Genomic DNA, 18288 nt, shown 5'->3' with positions numbered 1-18288 from the left:
AGAGAACTATTCCTCATTTCCCACTTTTACATTTTCCCAAAGGATATGGAAATAGAAGACAAGACAATAAATCCTCTTGCTCATTATGCTGTGCCCTTTGCCCTTTTCATTTGCATTTTATTTTGCTACGTGGCTTATCTAGTGATATGGCCTTAAATTCTAACTGCACAGAGTAGTTCAAGCATACCAATCCATCCCTCAAGGAACAAAGCAAATATATGAAGACCTTTATTAAAATAAAAGACAGCTTCTGCTTTGAAAAAATGCTAAACATTTTTTAATGAGAGTAAAACTGCCAAATGTGAATGTTAAATTCAGCCAGATGTTGACCTTAACTGTGAATTTAAATCTTTACAAAAATAGTATCCATGCTAGAAACTGTTTTTTTTTTTGGGTCTCAAGACTACTGAAAAATTCTACATCTGAATTCCTCAGATGCATCTCATATTAAGTCAAAAATATACAGAAAAACTCCTTAAGATTCTGAGTTATATGGGGAGAAAAATTCATCATAACACATGTCTGTCTTTACTTTTTGTATTGATATTTGGAAACACATTGATATTTGGAAAATTTTGGAAACAAAATTTTGTACATGTTTCCAAATATTAACACAAAAAGTACAGGCAGACATGTGTTATGTTGAATTTATCTCTGTATAAAAGGGAGCCACCAACTAATTGTTTTGAAGGTGCTTTACAGGAAAGTATCTAGCGTATTCTAGCTAGGTCAAAATGTGGACACAAAAGCAAGTACCTGCTGATGAACCATTTGAGTTTGTTTTTGTTTTCTTTAGAGTCAGTGTCTGTTGACAATGCCAACCCAATCTTAAACCTACAACCCGCCTACACACCAATAAGGAGACATGTTAGGCATCTGACTTCATTTATAAAAAGATTATTGAAGTTCTTGTATTATTTTTGGATATTTTGACCCAATGCTTAAGGCGATTAAAGCCTATGTTATAATTTCAGCTGTGTTTCCTAATCTGTAAAGGTGTGTGTGTGTGTGTGTGTGTGTGTGGTCATTGGGGGAAGTAGACAGTAGGTAATCATCATATTCATTTGGTGATATGGATCAAATGACAAAATGTCATAAAATACTATTATATGGCCTTGTAAAGCAGTAAAAAATATTAATGGTTATTGTTGCTTCTGTCATAACATCACCAGATTCAGGTCCATCCCGACGTTGAGTTTGCTGTTATTTAGTTTGATTTTCAGACTTCCTTTGTGGTCACAGATTTGTGCTCACCTACTTTCTTCTTCTGTCCATGGCTAACTCCAGGCAAATATTTCCATAATATTAAACCCTGCCCCTTTGATCCAAAGTTAGAATTAAATGGTTTGGCTTGGCCACTAATTCCTTGAGGCATTTTTCCCTCAATCTACCTCTATCTACCTATCTATCTATAGATGGACCTTTATCTATATCTATATCTATCTATCTCTATCTATAGATAGATCTATAAGTGTATAGACAGAGATAGATATATTTAAATTTTAAGATTTGGAAGCAACCTAGGTATTCATCATTGAATGAATGGATAAAGAAAATCTGGTATATATACACAATGAAATACTATTCAGCATTAAAAAAGAAAGAAATTCAGTCATTTATGACAATATGGGTGAACCTGGAGGGCATTATGCTAAGTAAAATAAGCCAAACAAATTGGTAATGGGAAAGCAAATTTCTAAATTGAGTGATTCTCTCAATTTATATATAATGTCAAACAAATAGTAAAGGAGGCACTAGGAAAATACTGGTTCACTTGTCAGGTGTACCCTTCTCAGGCTTCCAGAACACAGGCTGCTAACTACTTTTTGTAAAAACAAACAAACAAACAAAACACAGAAAATATGGTTTGAATTGCGTCTCCCTAAATTTCATATATTGAAGACTTAACCTCCAGTATCTCAGAATGTGACTATATTTGTATATAGGTTCATTAATGAAGGAATTAAATTGAAATGAAGTCATTAGAGTAGGCCCTCATCCAATAGGACTGGTATCCTAAGAAGAGGGAATTTGACACAGACTTACACAGAGGAAAGACTGTGTGAAGATACAGGGAGAAGATGGACACCTACAAGCCAAGAAGCGAGGCCTCAGAAGAATACAACCCTGCTGACACCTTGATTTCAGACTTGCAACCTTTCAATTGTAAGAAAATAAACTTCTGTTATTTAAGCCACCCAGTCTGTAGTGCATTGTTATGGCCGTCCTAGCAAAGTAATACAAGAAATGTTTTGACTTTGTAGGCTCCATAAGATTCTGTTGCATATTATTCTGTGTTCTCTTTCTCCTCCCTCTCTTTCACTCTTAAAAATTTAAAAATTATTCTTAGGCCAAATTTGGCCAAGGAACATAATTTATCCTCTCCTAGGATATTCAAGGACTTTCAAAGCCTTTCAAAGTTTGATCAAATTTCCTACTTTGGTAAGGTGTTTCCTAAATTTTCTAAACTTCCATTTTATGGCACAAGATAGTCTAATATACAAATGGCAGCAATTATTTTTAGCCTAAAAAATGTAACTAGACCAATTTCTTCTACCAATGTATATCTGACAATCTCAATTTGATGTAAATATCTACCTCAATATTTTAAGTTCACTTTTAATGGACACTTAAAAGCTTCAGTGTTAAAACGATATATGAAAAAAAATCATAACATATTTTTACGTTGAATACATTCTGTGGAGTAAAGACTATTACTAAACATGTGTTTTCTCACATTCATTCTACTAGCAACCTTCCAGAGTATTTGCTATTATAATCATTTTACTAATGTGGAAATCAAGAAAGATGAAGCAACTATCCATGATTACTTAGCATAAGTAGATTATGTGGTTGGCTAAGGTTTGGGTCAGAATCTTTGTCCCACAATCTCACATTTAATCACCATACTATAATGGCTCTCAAACCATGGCACAGTTTTATGTTTACTATGAGAAAAGCTATAAAAATGTAGAAAAATATGTATCACATAGCACTGTAAGTGAAAAAGAGGAGAGATAATATGGTGCTTATTTTAATCTTACTTACACGTTTAGGTAAATCGCAGGTATGATGCTACTCTAGTTAATTATGTGATTTCTGTTTGTCTTTTCTCACAGAGTATGTGACTTATCTTTTTAGGACTTGTTTTCTTCAAAATATTTTGGTGAATGAGTATGGATAAATATGTCAGACTTATCATAGAAAATCTAAAGAACAAAATGGTATAATTTGAAAGTTACAAAAATTTTGTGTTTAATTTTGCAAGTAAATAAGTCCATGCTTAGTTTAATAATTCATATTATGTAGAGAAGTAATGAATAAGCCAAACTGACAAATAGTTATAAATATTCTAATACACAGGGAGTAGACTCGAATGGTTTTGTGGAGGGACATGCTTGAGGGAAATCTTTGCCAGGTGGTAATTCTGCTTTGTTTCGAAGAAGCATATGATGTTGTATAAATTCCTGGGTTTTCCTTTTTAAGTTCAGTGATGCATCTGATGTGCCTACAGTATTTTTTGTAGAACTGAGTTATATTTTATTGCCAAATTTGAATTTGGTAGAACATCCTTGAAAAGTAGGCCAGCACCCCCATGCAATGTAAGTACAGTTGATCTACTTCATAAATTATTCTTCTGTCACCTCATTTCCACAACAGAATCTTTGTGATATTGTCAGATTCCCATATACAATACAAGAAATATAATCATCATAAAGAGAAAGATTGTCAATCACCTGCCCAAGTCAAGCAACGTAAATAAACAGTTTTAATAATTCCAGGTTTTAATTATAATATCTATCATGCAAGTAAAATATATGCTTGTGCCTATGTAGAACCTTAATAAAACATTGTTATTATTTAGAAAATTGTTTTAATAGGCCCTGTTATCTTAGTCTTTAGAAGGCTCCTGGACACAGGAGAACAATACCAAAGCAAAATTTCTTTAGCTATTTTTATTTGGACACCTGGATAACTACGTACATTACATTGCATTGAAATTATTTTTATTTAATATGTCTTTAGATTTACTATCTCTAGAACAATTTTATGTTCATATGAGTAGGGATGTAAATGTGTATATGTGAGAGTGTTTATATACACATTGGTGTCATGTGTGTTTGTATTTTTTCCAAGCCTTACTCGCAGGAGATTGAAAGCAGATTTTTAGTCTGCAGGAAGAATATTGAGAAGCATCTTCTTATCCCATCACAAATAAACCCTGAAGTGTATAGGATTTCTAACATTAAACACCCCTGTGGTTTATCTTGTTGCTGTCTGACACCCTCCCTCTACATAGTATTTTTCCAAACAGAATGATTCGAGCTTTAGAAAATGATCTACCAGGGATTTTTTTTTCTTCTTTTCGATTATCATTGTGGGTTCAAGGTTGGGAATATTCAAGGAAAACGGATATCTTTATGAGAATAGGTAGAATTTACATGTAGAAATGAAGATTAATGTGGCAAATTACTAAAAAAAGGTATACTCTTCATGGGTTGTCAATGGGGGTCGGCCGGGGGTGGGCTGGATCAAGAAAATCAAGTTGGAAAAGGAGAAATGCCCATAAAATAACTTTCTGAGCATTTGAGTTATTATATGTTCTCCTTTGACCTTGAGATCAGTTGTATTTAGCATTTGTTTCATGTCTTGTTTTTATTTTAAAACTCCTTCTAGTTAACTTTAAACCTTTAGTAAATGCCCACATAGGCCATGAGGTAGAGGTTCTTTGGAAATGTAGAGTGGGGCTACAATTGCACATAAAACCTTCACAGCAACTCTTTAGGAGAAGGGTAACTAGAAAGCAGAGGCCTGCGGTGTAGATATCCACGTCTACCTGTCACAAGTTTGTTTGTTTGTTTGTTTGTTTCATTAGGAGCCATCTTGCAATATAGAGGCAGAATGCAATAGAGCATGGTCTTAAATGGGCTAAGAGAAGCTGGCTTTCGAAAAACATGAGTAATCTCTAGGTCCTACCATTATGTAGATTGGACCTATAGAGTTGGCAGTTACTTGGGAGATAGATACACACACAAACAATACTATACACACTAATCTCTTAAGAAACAATAATGATTTTTAAAGATAGTATTCACTAAATCTATATTAAAGCAAAAATCTTCACATATGTACACATAGATAGAGTCATGGATAGACAGACACTTAAACAGATAAATACATACTTAGAGACCAATACATACAGCCCTACAGGTACCGAAACAGAGACAGGCTGATAAACACATGTGGTGACAGAATAACAGATAGAAATTAAAAATGGGATAGGAATAGTCAGACCCATGACAGGGGCAGGCAAACTGAAAGACAGTGTGAAACATACCACAGAGAGAGATGGATGGATAGACAGATAGACAAGCACAAACGGGCATACAGGGGCAGAAAGAGACGGATGGATGAACTGACAAGAGGGACAGTGAGACTCAGGCTTAAGCTCAAATATGGGCAGGCAGTTCCAGTCATTAATAGGCAACCCAACATAGATATAGACATGGACATATGTGTATATACTTGCATTATTCTTACACAGGAATTTTACCCTATATGTTCATGAGGCAAAATTCAGTAACAAACCATTTTCTTTTGTTTATTAAGGATACTTCTAAAGTATATCTAGCAATGCATTTTTTATTATATAAATGTAAAAAAAACATCGATATGTATGTAAACATGCCTTGTAATTTCCCTTCATTTTATCTAGTACTGCTGTCTTTGGGTAAGAAAAACAAATAAAATAGTCAAGTTATTGTGAGGTTGCTGTTGAAATGTTACCTTAAGGTCTTTTCAAGCTCTGTAATGTAAGAGACAAGTCAGAAAAGAAAATGATCAATTTTCTTTCTCCAGTATAAGTAACGACAATTATAAAAGAAACAAAAGAACAAAACACTTGTGCCTCCAAAACATTGTTAATGTCAAAACCATTATTGCAGTTCTTAGTCTTTTTGCTATAGGTCGCTGAAATCATTTCTAAGTTATAAATACACTTGATATTTTTTGTTTGAAATAAGACGAGGAAAACAAAGAAATATAGAATACTCCTAAGATTGTATGAAATTTTAAAGCTTGAATGAATATATATTGGACCTTAAATTTTGTAGAAAGTTTTAACTATTGCATTATATTTAGCTTTGGATTTACTTGAAATAGTTACTCAGTCTTTCAAATGTTTTACAATTATACGAATATTTATAGGATGACAAAGCCTAATGGTTGTTTAGGAGCTACTTTTAGAGGCTTGGAGGGATGTATAGACTATATAATTAAATGCATATGTTAAATAATATCATTAGAAAATATGTTGCAGGTAGTAACTACATGGTATTTGTAACTATCCTTTCTTTTCAATGATATGTGAACATAATCAGCCAGTATAAAACAATTTCTCGTATTATTTTAAATCTACTATTGTGTATTATATATGATACTTGAAATTAAGGCAAACTAAGAATTGGGATTTGTGTTTTGCTATGAAGTTACTCTTGGGTGAGGCAACAAACAAAATTTTCCATTTTTTATTAATATCTGAATAGTATAAATGTGTATATAATGCACCTCCCTTTAAATAGCTGTGTTGAGGTATAATTTATATACCATAGAATTCTTTAAGCATATAAGTCAACAACTTTTGGAAAATTTATATTGTGTACAACTATCACCGCAATCCAGGTTTAGAATATTTTCATCATCCCAGAAAGAATCCACATGTCCACTTATAGTCCTCTCATTTCTCACCCAAGACAACAACTAGTCTCCTTTTTTTCTCTCTGTCTTTGCTTTTTTGGACGTTTCACATAAATAGAATCATGCAATATGTAGTCTTCTGTGTCTTGCTTCTTTTGCTTAGCATGATGTTTTTAGGATCATCATACTGTAGCATCATTTCATTGCCCAATAGCATCCCATTCTTTGTACATACCAAATTTTCTTCATCCATTAACTAGTTCATGTACATATGGCTTGTTTTGGGGGTTACTTTTTGTGATTGTGCACTCTCAAAGAGTGAAGATGGTACTTATTTTCCTAGAATTTCTATTCACATTATGAATGTGTGTTTGAAAACCAACTAATGTTCAAATTAATTTACTCTATGTTGATATTTATAAAAGTCATTTTTAAAAGCTAAGAATAAAGCACACAAAACAAATTTTTAAAAGTTTGTTATGAAAGTATATTAAGGTTATGCATAATGTTATACTCTAGCCTGATATGATTAGATTACTTATTTTAGACATAAATTACCTTACTTGTTTAACATATCTCGGAGTAAAAATATAAATGATAAACATATAATCTAGTTAAAATTATTTATTATTTTGCTTGTTTCCTGTTTTAAATGAAAAAAGTTATTTTCTCTTAAAAACGTGATGTTTTCTGATGGAATAAACTATTATAGACATACAAAAATCTACAAATAATCAGCTTTACCATAATATTTTATTCATAACAGATTTTACATTTTAAATGCATTTGATTCTATTTCTAAAAATTTTCTACATTTAATTTTTCCTGCTACCATTAATTACTAAGTGAAAGCTCAAGTTAGTCTTCTAAGTTTTTATCTTTAGAGATTCCTAATCTAATGAAAAAAATGGGTATATATTTCCAAATCATGTAGCCATCTGACGCTAATTATAAGTTAGACTACTTATTGATAGGGTTTCTATCATGTTTTAAGTTACTGATTTCCCAGAAAGCACACGAACTTTTTTCAAGTTTATACTTCATGATAATTTTTCCACTTATTTACTTATGATTAATTAACATGGTATGATGCCTTTATGCATATTTGACTTTGAAATTGTCAACTTATATATAAAGCAAAACTTATTTGACTTTTAAATGGCTTTTTTTCTGCCACATTTTTTGTCTGTATCAGACAATCCAACATATGATTTACTACAACACTTTCTTTCTATTTGTTTAAGTACGATAAATGCGTGTCCTTCCAAGGCGTTTTTCTTTCATTGAACTCTTAAGTATACATTTCTCTAAGTGTCATTGTTTGCTTTTATTTTTCTATATTTGCTCTATCTGGACAGTTTCATTCATTGTCACATTTTCGACTCCATCTAAATCTACAACTATACTCATGACTTTTTCCTTTTGATTCTGATCTGGTAGTTATTGTTCAATATCCCACAGATATTTTGTTTACAGAAAAATACTATTGAGAAAAACTCAGTAGGAAATGTTTAGGAAAGTGTAAAGAAAAAATAGTGTCTACTTTGTTTGTTGAGAGAATACTAATATTTTTCCATTTTATAAGGTTTTTGACCATGTACATTTTTGCACCAGGAACAAAAGGATTTTGCATTCTAATTAAATGCTCCATCTCCTATCTTTGTTCTCATGGATGCCATAAAATCAACATGGTCTCTCCCTGCTGCTAATATGGCCAGCCTTTACTTGGTTCAATTAAAATGATTTTGGATGGGGGATCTCATACTAAAGCAGTTTTGCAATAAATAGAAATAAATATCTTGTGTCTGAAATGTTTTTCTTGTGATCCTCTAAGTGATATCATTCAATTTTTCTGTGTGTCTATTAATATATGAATTGATTTTTCTAAAGAAAATTAAGTACCATGTTATTTCTGTTAGAAGTATAAGGGATTAGTAGCATAGATGTCTAGAAAGCTTCTTTAATTGGCTTTACAATCATTCTTTTTGAACAAATAAATTTTTATTTTTCTTTGTATTTTAGACAAATATACATAGACTAAAATTATAAAAGCACAAGTATAACATTATACTTGAGAATATTTGGTGGAATCTCCCCCCATTTCTTTTTTGTTTCAGTTTAACTAGATGGCTAATTCCTAGGAGGAGTAGAAGAGTGCTATAATATATCGGCCTAAGGAGAATCATATGCACTCAAGTACATGAACTCTCTCATTCCCAGTCATGCCTACCCCCAACGAACCATTATTTCTGTTGGATTTTTAAAATTATAACTGTTACATTCTCATGGATAAAAAATTCAATGAACTGTTTTGGGTAAAAAGACATTTGCTCTTAGCTTTTGTTTTGCAAGGTGCATTTAAACAAAAATATTGTGATGGCATCATTGAAACACAGATATATCAATAATACTTTGGGTATAATTTTTAAATTAACTTTAATAATGATTTAAATTACCATATTTGTAAAATGGGGTCAACACCTACACTAGACTTTTGAGAGTCCTCAATTGCAGCCAGTTTTTATAACCTCATCCTGCCCTGTCTCCTACCAGATCAGCATGAAATAAATGTGACCTCATGACCTAAACTAAGCCCTGGAATCTGGAGTAGCATCATGAAAACTCTAATCAGTTTTATTTGGATGCCTATACTGGGGAGTCACGTAACACAAGAAGTCGGTAGCGATTAATGGCTTATGTGCAAATTAGGCAGGGCAAAGCAGTTTAAAGAGAGCAACAGAGTAGAGGGAAGCTCAAGAAAGAGGTTGATGAAGTATCCCATAATTATAGAGCTGTAAGGTAGATGCAGTAATAATGTGAGGAGCTTGTTGGGTCCTGGATACACTCACTTTCTGCTGGATTCCAGGAGACATCTAGTACTCTGGTGTCACCCCAACTGATCTGAAGTAGGCTCTTAGCACTATTGTCAATCACAGTAACTGTCCTTATACTACAGTCTCTTTTGGAGAAAATTATTTTCTTTCCTTTTTAAATCTCCAAGACCCCTTATTTTCATGTGTTTCTTGCTTTAGTCAGAGGAGATATTTTTTATTTCACCTTCAAATATATAAATTTATGTTCACTTGCATCAGCCGAGGGGCACTGTAGTATCACACTGTTGTATGCTGGTAAAAAGCTTAGTTTCTAGAGCCAGTGATGGTAAGTTTAAATCTTGCTCCATCATTTACTAGAACTATATATTCTATGTCTTTAAATATTCTGTCAATGACCTAGATAAGTAAAATTAAATATTCTTCATTAATGTGTTTCCATTTTTCCTTGTATTTCCTACAAATGCATCTGTGTATATTGAAGCTCTTAAGTGATATATAGCCATTACTATTTTGTCTTCAATGTTATTGGTACCCATTAATGTTATACAAATCTCTGACTTGTCTCAGTTAATAGTTTTGGCCTAAATATATACTTGTTTGTTATTGATACAGTGAACTCTGCTTCTTTATGTTTAAATTGTCTATATCTCTGCACATTAAAAATTATATGAATCACTTTGCATCAGGTTTATCTTGTATATAACAAAGATTTAGGATGGTTTTGTAATATCTGAAAAGTTTTCTCTTTTAAAATTATCTTATTGACTCACATTTATGGATTTGAGAAATGTTCATGAGCTCCATCTTTTTTGGATATTGGCAATTATTAGAAAAGTCAGTATTCCACCCACTTCCTGATTTCTTACCCTCTTTCCTCAAACCTTGGTGTTTATATCATTTCTATATTTAGGCATTAAGTATATACCTTCTATTTCTTCACCCAAAACCTCACATTAGTTTGAATCTTACACGTATAGATAAATGTATAAATTCCTTCCTACTCTAGAGGTTTTTCTAGTTATTTTTGGTTGACTCGTGTTGACCTTTTCTACTTAGATCAGAAACAGTTCATGAAAATATTTCTTGTGTATTCAAAACCTTTTATTGCTTTTATTCTTAAAAGATTATTTGACTCAATATAAATTCCTTGGGTCATAGTTCCTTCCCTTGAGCACTTCGAAGGTATTTTTCCATTTTAATCTAGCAGTAAAGGCTCTACAAAAGAATTCCAAGATTGGCTTTTTCCCCACTTGTTAATTTCAATATAAAAAACTTGTATTTTTTCTTTTCTTCTCTCTCTTTTTTTTTTGGCCTGGCTGTCTAAAGCATTTTCTGAATAAGAATTCATGTCTGATATCAAGTAAACTTACTGAGAGATACCTTCAGTGTTGACAGTTTGGGACCATTTTTATTCCTCTGGGACATGACACCATCTTTTCAAGATGCAGATTCAAGCCTTTTTTTGGATTACAGTAGTTCCATTTCATCTGCAGGGGATACTTTCCAAGACCCCAAGTAGATGCTTAAACTGCAGATAGCACTAACACCTATATACATGCCTTTTCCGTCTTAACTATCGTGTACTGTAGCCATAACTTTTGCAGTTTAAGAAAACTAGTACAAATTTATTTTTTTCCTTATTCACAATCTCCAAATAGAAGATTAATTCTTAACATAGATCTTAGCAACCTAAACATACAATTTATTTTTTTCTTATAAAGTAGATAACTTTGACTTTTTCCCTTTAAAAATCACTTTACAGCTTCCTTTTGGCATAGCCAAATTACCAGCTTCGCTACTCTTGTGCTTTGGGACTATTTTTAAACCAAGTGAGATTTACTTGAACACATGCACTGTAATATACCAGGGTCAATCTGATAAGATTTGACTGCCACTGAGATGATCTGAGACAGCCACTCAGGGACTAATGGGCAGGTAAGCATGGGTACTTTGAACTAAGGGATGATTTATGCTCTGGGTAGGATGGTGCAGGACAGTGGAAGATTTCATCATGCTACTCAGAACGGTAGGTAATTTAAAACTTACACCTTGTTTATTTCTGGAACTTTCTATGTAATATGTTCAAACCGTGGTTGCAACTGAAAACCTGCATAAGGGAGGATTACTATATAAACTTTTTAAAACTATTAGTTTTGTTTTATTATTTCTATTTTATTCCATGGGAATACACTTATACAAATGTTAGCTCTCCTTATCTATGTTTCACTTCTACTGTTTTCTGCATATCGCTTATTAGCCTTTTTAAAAAAATAGACAAAATGTTTTCTTTCTTTCACCTGTATTTTATTTTCTGTGTTTATTTTGACTATTTTTTGCTTCTCTTTTTTTTATGTCTATCATTTTCTCCTTAATCCCTTTTAACTCTCTTTAAAAATTGTCTTTTTTATTTTTCCCATTTTCTATCCTGGATATCTTTTTTTGATAGTTTTATGATTGTATTTTACTCTTTCCCTGAGCTTTGCCAGACAATGTGACAACTATCCTCTTGATTTTATGTATTCCTAGAGGTGGTGAAATTCTGATTTGTGTTTATGCCCTGTAGACGTAATTATCTGTTAATTTTTTTTCTGTAAAGTTAGATTTTTCTGTAAAAATTAACAGATAATTACATGAAATTCATGGAAATTGTTTGTTTACCTACTCTGAGGCAAAAATTACATAGGGTGGTTTACCTGTTTTCTTTAGTTATTCTTTTGCCATAGATTCCCTTTCTCTTTTTAAAAATTCTAGATTGCATTTGTGTTGATTTTTACTTATTTTATAGATGTTTAGATACCCTAAACTATTAATTTGCAAGTAAGTCCTGTAGGTGAGTGTCCAGGGCTGTGTCCCAGGCTAGGCAGAAATTTACTTTTGAGGGGCCTGGAGAGGTGGCTCCTTCCTGCAATTCCAGCAACTCAGGAGGCTGAGGCAGGAGGATCGCTTGAGGCCAGGAGCTAGAGACCAGCATGAGCAAGATAGTGAGACCCTGTCTTTACACACACACACACACACACAAAACCAAGCCTACTGTGGTAGCACACACCTATAGTTGTAGCTACTCTGGAGCCTGAGGCAGGTGAAGTGCTTGAGCCCAGGAGTTCAAGACTGCAGTGAGCTAAGCCCTAACTTAGTTTTACTACAAATGGAATTTTGTTCTTGATTTATTTTCTTAATTATTGGTTTTGGATAATTTATTTGAAAAAATAAAATAAAAGTGAGTGAGAGGGAGAAATCCCAACTGAAAGCTATGATGAGGCAAGGGGATTCTAGTTTGAGCCTGAGTTGTGTCTGTGGTTAGAAGTCAGACTTGCGGGGTGGGGGGGGGGGGCGGGTAAGTGTGAAAGACAAGTGGAGCGACTCAACTAGGACCTATTGGTTTGAGGGGCTGAAGGGAGAAGTCAGTTGTGGTTGGCACTGATCTTCTAAATTGTATTCCCAAAGTTGCATCATGATGTACCAGGTTCTTAGCAATCTGGTCTTGACTTGCCAGCCATCCCATTACTCATTTACAGGAATGACATTACAACAGCATGATGTCTTCTAAATGTATCCTACCTTTTTCCAATGAAGTATTTTCATTTATAAAGACCCATTCCTTTAGAATATTCTTCCTTCCATCTTAGTAAAGTTGTGTGCATACTTCAAGATTCTTGTCAAATATTACAGTGTTCATCAAATTTACACAAACATTATTTTTCATCTCTTACGATTTTATCACACTTTTTGTACCTCTTTTATGTTTCTTATGTCATTTAACTTTGTATTATGCTAATGGTATTTATCTTATTCTTATCTTCCTCAGAAAGAACTCTCCTGATGATCCACTTTAGATTACACCCAGTCTGTCTGTTATCCTTTTTCCTCATCATATACAAATTACAGTTATGGGTTTGTTTTGTAATTATGTCTGTCTTCCCATTAAATTATAAGTTCTAATTGGCTGGGTTGTATGTTTAGCAAAGAGCCTAATGATAATAAGTGCTTAATAAATATTTTTATTCATTCAATTAATACAATTTATTACATTACCTTATTGTATTTAAACCTCTTCATTTTAGAGAAGTGTGTTTTATAGATACCGTTTTGTAACTTATCCATATTTGGCATCTATTGTTTCTCCATAAATAAAGATTTATAAGTTATAAACTTATATTTTATTACTTAAGATATACATTTATAATTTATGAATCTAACACACCTTCTCATAAAATAGAGATTCTATATCCTAAGAGCTTACCTTTATTTTTAATTGTTAAACAAACACCAAAAAACATATATTGTGTTTTCTTAGGTACAAGGGTGAGTGGGAAGATTTATCTCCATAAACTATTTTCCCAACTTTGAACTGGATACAAGGGTTTCAAGATAGGCAATTAAAGGCTATTAAATACTAAATATATGCATATATTATAAGAGGCTCAATTGTATATATGTTTCTATCAGTAGAGTACAATTTCATACTAGAAATTATATATAAATGATGAATATAGGGATAATTTGGTTACATTACTTATACTACTTAATTGTTGATGATACTAGTTATTTACTTAATTATTCATATCTATTAGACTTAGCAGTTAAAATCTTGCCAGTATGAGGCAGCTTCATCTCAGATACTCCAGAGAACCTCTGGAACCTTAGGATATTTCACAACCATTCTATAATTTAAGAGTATTTGTAATGATTCTAATATTAATGGATCTAAATTATTTCGCTATGCTTTTAGTAAAAGTCATTCAAATCAACAAATATTTAATGCATACTAAGCCCTTGAACATATAAAATAAGATAGTCTCTGCCCTTCTGGAAGGAGCTAGACATATAAGAAGATAATTGAAAAAAAATGTGGTAGTACAGAGATATAAATAACTATCAGCACAAATGGAACACACGGTCGGGAAAACAACTCAGCCTTTGAGAGAGTGAGTTAAGGGAAGTTTTCTTGTATAGATAATGGTGAGCTTATGCCATATTTCTTTGAAATAGCAACCTCACTTCTAAGGTTTCAATCTAAGAAGATACACAAATATAAAAAGATATATGTCTAAGTAGCTTTATTGATACATTTTAACAAAAGCTTTGTAATCAACCACATTTTTATTAGTATAATGGAAGTTAAATACATTATATACTTAATACATCTTGAATAATATGCAGTAATGAAAGCTGATGATTTAAGCCTATATTTATTAAAAGGGAATATTTTCCATTATTTTGCTGGGAGTATGAGACACCAATTATGTAAAGTGGACTAACAATAAAATGCTTCCCCTCTATGTGCTGTAGTTTCTGATTGTTTTTTAATTCTCTTTTGTTGTGGTAGTGACATGGTTCAGGTTTTATTGATTGTCTCAAATTCAAAACAGTTATCAAATGCTTAAGAATCATAAATCTTTAAAAAACGCAAAGGATTTCGTAACACTCATCCAAGTAACTAAAAGCAGTATGTTAGAGAACATTGAAATCCTTACTAATTATCACAGGTAAATTTATATAAATATTTTTATTTTATAATTTAATTAATACTTATTAATAAGGCAGATATAAAATAATTGTAATAATTTTCTAGAAACACTGAATTCTATTGCCAACACTATGAGAAAAGGAATTTAATCTTGCCAAAGTGATCTAAAAAACTGCATACTTAAAGAGAGTCAAATTCTAATCTTTTTACTATCAGTGAATAAGTAATCTAATTTTCTTATTTATTTTTTATTTTATTTAATTCATTTTTAAGACAGGAATATTGTATTTGTTTTATAATTTTCTTACACATTATTTTGCAGCTGTGAAAATTTCATGCAAAGGAACATATCATAAAAGGTTAATAATGAATATATCATTGCTTATTGTAGTATTTTTAAAATTACTCCATTAGTGTTCAAATAACTTATATTAAAATGTCTTGAAATTTGCTTTATGGTAAATGCTACCAAGAAACTTGAATTAATTTTTTCATCAAGGAACATTTAAGGCAAATATAAATTAAAAATGTGACATGTTCAAAACATTGACATTTCTGACTATCATTTAAAATTTATATACCATAGGTTAAGTTTAATATAAGGTATTTTTTCACTAAGAAATATCTGAATTTACCATTTTAAAGCTTCTTTTTAAATTTTTATTATATTTTAGAAAGAACACAAATTTTTAAGCATCCAACACAGTATTATCGACTGTAAGCACAATGTTGTGCACACGATATCCAGAACTGATTCATCTTTCTTAACCCATTGATTAGTAACTCCCCATTTCCCCATCCCACTAGCCCCTAGCAATCACCATTTGACACTTAATTTTATGAATCTGACTCTTTTAGATATCCCATGTAAGTATAATCATGCAGCACTTTTCTTGATGTGATTGGCTTACTGCACTTTAGCATAGTTACTGAAGAGTAATCCATGTTGCCACATACTGTATAACTTCTTTTTTAAGGCTGAATAATATTTTTTGCCCGTGCATATCACATTTTCTTTATCCACTTATCTGTTGATGAATATTTAAGTTTCACATCCTGCTACTGTGAATAGTGCTGCAATTAACATGTAAGTCCTAATATCTCTTTCAGATACTTATTTCAATTTTTTTCAATGGATTCCCAAAAGTGAGATTGCTGGATCATGTAATAGTCATATTTTTAATTTTGGGGGGAACCTCTATACTATTTTTTCATAGCAGTTGTGCCCTTTGCATTTTCACTAAGAGTTTTCAAGGGTTCCAACTACTCCACATTCTCACCAATACTTGTCTTTATTTTTTTTCTTTTTTAATAGCCATCCTTAAAGGTGTGAAGTGATGTTTCATTGGGGTATTTATTTGTAGTTGCCTGATGATTAGTGACATTGAGTCTTTGGCCATTGATATTGAGTGACATTGGACATTTCTATGTTGTGTTTGGAGAAATGTCTATTTAAGTGCTTAGCTCTTTTTCTATTTGGGTTTTACATTTTTTTGCTACTGAGTTGTAGGCATTTCTATATATGTTGGAGATTAATCCCTTATCAAATATGTGAATTTCAAATATCTTCTCCCATTGTGTAGGTTGCTTTTTCACTCCATTGATTGTTTCCTTTGCTATATGGAGACTTTTTAAAAATGTAGTCCCACTTGTTTATTTTTATTCTGTTGCCTGTGCTTTTAGTGTCATATCCATAAAATAATTGCCAAGACTAAAGTCATAAAACAATCCTGTACATTCTTTAAGAGTTTTATTGTTTCATGCCTCACATTTAAATCTTTAATAGTGTATAATATGGGCCAAATTTTATTATTTTGCATGTGAATATCCACTTGTCCCAATACCATTTGTTGAAGAGACTGTCCTTTCCTCATTGTATATTCTTGGCAACCCTGCAAATGACCTGCTGATAGTATATGTGTAGATTTATTTTTGCACTCTCAATTCTATTCCATTGATATATGGGCCTGTCTTTATGCCAATAATATACTGTTTTGATTACCAGAGCTTTGTAATATATTTTGAATCAGGAAATAGAATGCCTCCAGCTTTGCTCTTATATTCAAGATTGATTTGGCTATTCATAATTGTGTGGTTCCATATAAATTGTATATTGTCTTTTTATATCTGTAAAAAATGCCATTGGGATTTTGATAAGGATTGCATTAAATCTGTATATCACTTTGGGGTGGTACAAACTTTCAAACAATATTAAGTCTCCTAATTAATGAATATGGTAGTCTTTTCATTTGTTTGCATTTTCTTTAGATTCTGCATCAATGTATTGCAATTTTCAGTATACAAGTCTTTCACCTTCTTAATGAAATAAATTCATTAAATTTATGTATAAAGGAATTTACTTTATAAATATTATTGACACTAATATATTACATATTAATTTTATGCCTAAATTTTGTTTTTGTAGGTATTATGAATGAAATTTCCTTTTTCAGATAGCTTAATATTAACATGTAAAAAATGATGGCTTTTTAAATGTTGTTTTTGTATCCTGTAAATTTACTGAATTTTTTTATTAGTTCTAAGAGCTTTTTTAAATAGAGTCATTAAGGTTTTCAATATATAAGGTTATTTTGTCTATAAACAGGAATAATTTTACTTCTTTCTTATTTCAATGCCACTTATTTCTTTTTCTTGCCTAATTGCTCTGGCTAGGACTTCCAGTACTATCTTATGTAGACATGGTGAGAGTGTTTATCCTTGTCTTGTTGGTGATCTTAAAAAGCTTTCAGTTTTTCACCACTGAGTGTGACATTAGTGGTGAACTTTTCACATATAGTCTTCATGGTGTTGAGGTAAGTTCCTTTTATGTCTAATTTGTTAAGCATTTTTTACCATAAAAGGATGTTGAATTTTTGTCAAATGCTTTTACTCGTCTATTGAGATGATGATGTGATTTTTCCCCTTTATTCTATTAATGTGGTATATCACATTGATTCATTTATATGTTGAACCATTCTTGCACCTCAAGGATAAACCCCACTTGGTCATATGGTATTATTCTTTTAATGTGTTACTGAATTTAATTTGTTAGTATTTTGTTGGATATTTTTGTATCTATATTCATCAAAGATATTGGCCTACAGTTTTCTTTTCTTATGCTGTCTTTACCTGACTTTGGTACCAGGGTAATACCGACCTTAAAAATGAGTTTGGATGCGGTTCCTCCTAGTGTATTTTTTGGAAGATATTGAGAAGAATTGACATTAATTCTTTGTTAAAAGTTCACCATCATTTTCTAGTGAATCCTTCCTGTTCTGCACTTTTCTTTGT

Source organism: Pongo pygmaeus, chromosome 10, assembly GCF_028885625.2.
Source record: "Pongo pygmaeus isolate AG05252 chromosome 10, NHGRI_mPonPyg2-v2.0_pri, whole genome shotgun sequence".
Lineage (NCBI taxonomy): Eukaryota > Metazoa > Chordata > Mammalia > Primates > Hominidae > Pongo > Pongo pygmaeus.
Note: the sequence above shows the minus strand (reverse complement) of the source record.